Genomic DNA, 7,570 nt, shown 5'->3' with positions numbered 1-7,570 from the left:
TCACAATGAATCCAGTCTCAAATATTCCAGAATCAACCTGTAAGATATATTAGTTTAAAATATTACACACATTCATGTATGTATTTAAGAAACATTTACATGCGTATATATATTTATTTATATTTGTATATATTCTATATTATATATAAATTTAAAAAAATGTATATATATATATAAATAAAATAAATCTAAAATGAATATATGTATGTGTGTGTGGTTAAATATAGACAATAATTACACACAGTGCACACACATATATTATGCAAAAAATTACTTTTATTTTGTATGCGATTAATCACGGTTAATCTTTTCCCAGCCCTAAATAAATCAAATAAATGTTCAAAGCAGGAGTTCACATGCACTCTAAAGTGGTACAAAAGCTGTCATGACAGTACCCTTTAAAAAGTTCCTAATTTGTACCAAGATATGTATGTGTGAGATACACAAGAGTATGCACTCTTTAGGTACAAATGACTTCTCATTAAGTTACCGGCTCAGTGACAGCTTTTGTTCACAGAATAATGAACAATAACGTAGATTTTGTGATCACTAACTCAGAAGTCTAAAATGTAACAATTTAATTACTACATTTTCCAAAAAATTTTGTTTAAGGCCATAACCAACTTTGCACCAGCTATTCATTGATTATGTTATTCAAAGAGAGATTTGGCATCTATAATTATGAATAAAATCCATAAACAGCTCATTCATATTCAGAGAGATTCACAGCCTCATTGATTTTAACAATATTGAGAAACACATCAGGTTTTTGACAAAAAAAAGATATTTCAAAAGTCGTGACTGACCAATGTTTACCACACAGATTTCCTGGGTTTTCACTACACAGGCCAGATGGTTAAACTGGATTAAAATAGCAGCCTATATACCTGCACTAACACTGTTTGTTTTTTCTGGGTAAACAAAAGCACTCTGTAAATGAAAGCCCCACTTTCTCTATACGAGCTGCTCATAATGAAAAGGCGACAGCTTTTCTGTGTTATTTAAAAGCATTAAACACAAATCAGATCACTCAAGCAGGAAACTACAGCAAAAGTGCCGCAGGAGAATCAATATAAAGTAAATTCTCCTTCCATACACAGAACAGCACTTTCATTTCTACCTAACGCATTTAATTTTTACATTTAATCATTTTGAAGATACCCTACATTTTTTTAAATCAGTATTTGTGTTCCCTAGGAATCAAATCCACAACTTTTGCGCTGCCAGCACAATGCTTTATACCAATTTATTACACACAAACCTTTTAAACACTGTTTTGTGATGAAATATCTGTTACATCTATAAATAACACAACTGTATTTAAATTGTATGTCCATGTAAGATGGTCATTCTCTGTTAAACACAAGTGAGCTGAGAGAGAGAGAGAGAGAGAGAGAGAGAGAGAGAGAGAGAGAGAGAGAGAGAGAGAGAGAGAGAGAGAGAGAGAGAGAGAGAGAGAGAGAGAGAGAGAGAGAGAGAGAGAGAGAGAGAGAGAGAGAGAGAGAGAGAGAGAGAGAGAGAGAGAGAGAGAGATGAGGCGAGGCTGTGTCTAGCATATACAGTACAGATGTAGCTCTCTTCTGCTCATTGACATCATCATGCTGTAATTGTTACTAAAACACATAAAACTTGAGACATTTCCTGCAGGAAACACAAATTTAATCTGCAGTAAATGTAATGCTTTTCCTTCGGGAGCTACAATCTAGTTGAGCAAAGGCCATTTTAGTTTTCAATTCATGCTGGAAGTAGCTGTTTAAGTAATTTGTCAATGGGACAGAAAACTGTTATTGTTAGGTTTTTATGGGGTAACTTCATTAAACGAATTACTGATCAGTGCGCTGAAAATACAAGTACTTACATACCAGCTACGTTTAATATGCGATATATAATACAGTATAAACCTACATGCAATAGTGGTCCTAGTTCTCTGTGTTATGCTCTGTTTGTAACAATAAACCTAATCAGGCAATTTATAGCATATATTTCTCACATGGTGTGGGCTCAGCTATCGAAAAAAGTATACAAAGACCTTTTAGGGTCTACAAGATTCTCAGATAATACATTTTCAACAGCAGAACATCATACAAGTCCCAAGCAATGTAAATGGCCTTTGACACCATAATTACAAAATGCTGAAAGATGGTGGAGCTTGTGGGCTCTGTATGGCAGATCAGTGACAGTCCATTATGACACTGAGCGTGTATATTGCTCTCAATCTCATTCATTTTTTATTACCGCAACACCAGTAGGGGGGGAAGTGAAACAGCTTCAAAAGCTCACAGCAAATTTATGTGCTGTACAAATGATTATTTCTGCAAGTGAGACAAACTGCTCATAGGACTTGCGGTGTTGTTGACCTTGCAGAGTAAACTATAATTACCATGTGAATTTATAGACAGCTGAAGGTATAAATCTTGTAAAGCAACTGTTTGTATGCATTTTCTGCACGTAAATCGTCCTGTATGGAAAAAAATAGCTGGTAATATAACTCAAAAATGCTAAACGTGTTTTGATCTACACAGCTGTAAAGAATAAAATTCAGATGAAAGGGATGAAAAATTATTATTATAAAGCTTATATTTAGCACAATGTTTATCTGTTTAAATAATCTTTCAACCATGCACTCCAAAAAACAAAACTTTAAGGCATTTTCCCAGACAGGGTTCCCAGACTAAAATGCATGTTTGAGCTGCCTTAAAGGGATCGTTCACCCGAAAATGAACTAAATTTCTGTCATCATTTACTTGCTCCCATGTTACAAACCTGTATAAATTTATTTGTTCTGACGAACACAAAGGAAGATATTTTAAGGAATGTTTGTAACCAAACCATTCCTGAGCCCCATTTACTTTCAATAAGAATAATGGAAGTGAACATCATAAACTCATATGCATAAATTCAAGATGCAAGATCTGTTTGTAAATACAACTTAAATTTCCTTATATAACTAGTCGTGGATTCATCTAAACCCTGTCTGGGAAACTGCCTGTAAAGGTTTTTCACAGAAACTGTTGTTAAATGTTAAACTTATAAAACCTTAAGAAAGCTGTCTTCTTTATACAAGTCCAAATGTTGGATGTTGGGTGGTCAATTCAGACTTTATTCAGTTACTCCATGTTCCATATGGGGCATTATTATACAAAACATCACCCCCAAAAAGATGAATGCTTCATTATTGGTCACTTAAAACAACTTTGTAATAACTTGCAGTGACTTGTCCCTCTTACAGGACAGAAGGTTGGTCCAAATTTGTAACATATATAAAGTTGAAACTCTTTATTGTTTTCTACCAGTCAGGTAAGGCTGTTATATTTATTTCCACCTACACTTGCCACCCACTCTAACTGTCTCCTAGAGGAAGGTAAGCAGGGGATAAACCATTTTCAAGGTCTTTTGGCCAGTGTAATTACATCTCCTATGTCAAGTTGCTATGGAGACAAGAGGATCAGTACAAACATTTACTGCAGCTGTTCAGAATGGCTTTGCTTAAACTTACTGCTTCTTCAAAATAAGAGTAATGAAAAGTGTCAGAAAAAGTGTAACAAAATGTACCCAAGTTGTCATTGGGGCTGTACACCTAAAGAGTTTATATTAGTAACCAGTGGCGGCCCGTGACTGCTCATTCGAATGTTTGGAGTGTCGTGTGTTGCTCGTGATTTCAAAATATGTGTTTGTTGCATCATGTGAACCATGTGCATCACGTGTTTTGTCAAAATAAGTGCCTGCTGCACACACGTCAAAACCGTTTATGATAAAAAAGACGCTCACGTTCACAAAATACAGGTCACTCCCTTAACAGTAAACTCTGATTACGCATGCGATTATGCGAGTATCTGGCAAACGCGAGCGTCTCTTTTATCATAAACCTTTTAGACGCGTCTGCAGCAGGCACTTATTTTGACAAGACATGTGATGCACATATCACTTGACGTGCAGAACACATATTTTGGAATGACGACCAACACACATGATGGGCTACATACATGTTGTGACGAACTTCGCATCGAGCACCCTTGGAAAAAGAAGACACTGGCCGCAACTGTTAGTGTGACTCAAAAGTACATATTTGTACCAAACGTTTATATATCTGTAATGGTATGTATTAGGACATTTAAAGGGTACTGCCAGCTGGGGTACATATTTTGACCTTTTTTTCTACACTGTAAAAAAATTCCGTAGAAATTTGCAGCTAGGTTGCCGGTAACTTATCGTAGATTTAAATTTATCTATAACTGGTAACATTTTGTTCAAAGTTAAATGAACATTAAACATTTACAAGTCTTTGTCTTTACAGAATAAAACTAGATAAACAGCATCAAGCAAAACATTCTGGGAAACAAAATCTGAAGCAAAAAAACAGAAAAAGTTTGAGGATTATTTCTGGTTCCCAGAATGCTTTGCATGAGGCTGTTATTGTATAGTTTTATTCTGTAAAGATAAAGACTTGTTAAAATTTAAAATTTATTCAACTTTGAACAAACTCTTGCCAGTAAATAACATAAATTTATATCTACGGTAATTTACCGGCAACCCAGCTGCAATACCATTGTAATTTCTACGGATTTTTTTACAGTGTAGCCTTAATTCTGATTGGTCAATAGCTGTGTTTCATCGTAAATAAATGATCACTGCACCCATTGATTCTGTGCATCACTGCGCACCACCCTTAGCAACGGAAACATATATGAAACATTTTGTTCACAGTCACCCAGATACTGTTTTTCCAGCAGCATGAAGGGTTTTAGTGATTTTTCTTCATTGATACATTTTGTTTTATTTTATTATTTTGTATTGTGTGGTAACCATGTCCTAAAAGCAAGTACTTGAGGCTAGTGGTGTACTGAAAAAGAGACACGGCTGAAGGACGTTGTTAGGCACCACGCAAAGCAAAGTGCCTGCATCTCCTTCAGCCGTGTTTCTTTTATTCCATGACACTCGTACCTTATTACATACAAATACTTTATGAACTTTATGATGCTATCTTACAGCATAAATAATACCCACAATGTTCAATCCACTACTCATACTGAAAATATTAATAAATTTCTACATTTACAAAATAAATGTTAACATTTCACATGCAGCAAGCAATAGTTGTCATCATCTAGGTCAACTGTAGACACGATATAGCCAGTCTATAAGTAACTCACTTATAGCCAAAATAAACTGGAATTTGGTTACATGTCGTTTTTGGGAAAAAATACCTTAAAAAAAAGGAATAAGCAAAATCTACTGTGATTTACAAGCTGTTTAGTTTCATTTTTTTATTTCATTTGATTTTGGGGCTATATGTTAAACGTTGTATATAACATTTTCAATGACTGCCCAAACTTTGCCTTGTTTTAGCCTAGACACCTGGGCTGTATTTGGGCAGCTATTAAATCCCTTTTAAATGCAAAATTGCTTGCTGGATTACCAAAGTGTTGAAGATGTGACTGGAACTGGACTTCCTATGTTTACATGATATTTTGGTAGGATGCCATGAGTTTAGGTTGCAAATGTAAGTCTATTGAACTTTTTGTCTGTATCTTATTTACCAGAACAAAAACGGTTTAATAAACAGATTGCTTATGGGAACATTTGTATTGCTTAGTAAAAGTAACACAATGTCCATAACAAACAAGAGGTTTGTGCAGCATTCATTGCTTTAGGCTGCATATTATCATTAAGGGCTTTTACCATTTCTGGTCCCTGATTCCCATTAAAAATATCTGGACTTTGTTAATTTCTGTCTGTCTCAAAGGCGCAAAGGTGTATGTGTTTATATTTATCTGTTTATATGTACTGCAAACTACATTTGCTATGAACTGTGGAAAAGGGAACGTAGATATCTAGTTGATAAAAGACCGAAGATGGAGCAGAGCCCAGTGAATGAGTCACCACTAAATAACATATGATGACACATCTTTAAAGCCACCTAAAAAAAGCATTTTTAGGTGGCTTTTGTCCTGTCACCGAAAAAGACATAAAAATTCACCCAACACTGTGGACCATAAGATGACTCACTGTTTCCACCTGTTTCCACCTCTTGTTACTATTTTCATTACCCGGCCTTTTGGAAGAAGAATGAGGCCTGGTTAATTTACTTTTGTCCTTCTTATACACGTGGATACAGAAATTGGGTTAGAACTACTCAAATCCATTAGCATGAAAAGCCACCATTACAGAGATATGATTGTATGGTCTTATTTGCACTGGAACATACAAAAAGATAAATACATTGAACAATTATAATCATCATTGTATATTGTGGTCATGTTTTCTTCAATAATGGAGATATAAAACAAGGTGAATTTGCATTAGAATAAAAATTACATGTGCAAATAATTTATTCTGAATTAGGTTTATTTTTCTTATCACATTGGCAATGTTTATCTTTTTGTTTGAAGCTTAAGGTTTGTTTTATTTTTGCAATGTATTATGCTTTAAATTTCTATGTATGTATAGTGTGAGATCAATGTACTCTGTTAAAATGGTCTGTGGTGTTTGCATGGCTGTGAATCTGGAGAATGTAAAGCTGGTCTGTCTTTATCAACCTTACAATTGACTCCCAGCAATGTTCTTCAGCCTCTGACATCTCTAAAGAGCAAATATCATATCTGCATCTCTCTATCTCCAGGCCCTCATTTTTGGTGTAAACAGTATGAAACATTAAACCCTGCAAATAGACAAACAGAATGCTGCTGCTCCCTGATACAGCCTGCTGTTGAATATCTCTGCAGTGTATGACTAATTGTTATTTCATGTCATGATTCATCACATACAGTATTTGACATGCACATTGGATAAGTAAAACAAAACATATAAATAGAATTTTAGAAATGTGTTTTTCATGTTTTTGTCATACATTTTATGCAAAGTCAAGTTTTTAAATTCATATTGATGCAAAATATAAAATATTTAAAAATAACACTGAAAACTAAAATATTGTATTATGTATATTGAATTATAAATAAATGTGAAAATACAATACAAATTGTTGTTTTTAGGGTTAAGTTGCTGTCAGTACACACATTAGCTCTTAGATTTGTGCTGTACAAATCTAATTAAACAAATCTTGTTTCAGCTGAACAACATCTGTGGTGGTCTGATGGCTTGATTTCTTTGTGGACCTTTTATTTAATTTTAAATGACTCCACAACAGTCTGCAGGCTACAGGACAAGAGGTCAATGTTGAACAGACTCAGTGTGAACCCCACCAACATGTACATTACTTTAAAACTAAATTACACAAAGGTCACCATTGATTCGTCAATTACTGGTGAAGTAAAGCTTTAATATACACAAGGAAGGTAGTCGACAAGGTTCAATTAAAACAGTGGTTCTCAAGTTTTCGACATGTGCCCCCCTCCCTAGGTAGAAAATCTCAAGAAAATTCATGACATAAAAAATCTCAAACTTGAATCTGAACATTGAAACATTGAACACATAGGCTATTCAATGATACAATACAGTGCTGTTGTTTAGTAACCTTATTTGTCTGAGAATTACAGAATTTACTCATTTAAAGTACTTTATAAAATGTCATAAAACTGGGGCCCCCCTGCCACCATCTTGTGCCCCCCAAGGG

Source organism: Misgurnus anguillicaudatus, chromosome 2 (genome assembly GCF_027580225.2).
Source record: "Misgurnus anguillicaudatus chromosome 2, ASM2758022v2, whole genome shotgun sequence".
NCBI classification, from domain to species: Eukaryota; Metazoa; Chordata; class Actinopteri; order Cypriniformes; family Cobitidae; genus Misgurnus; species Misgurnus anguillicaudatus.
Note: the sequence above shows the minus strand (reverse complement) of the source record.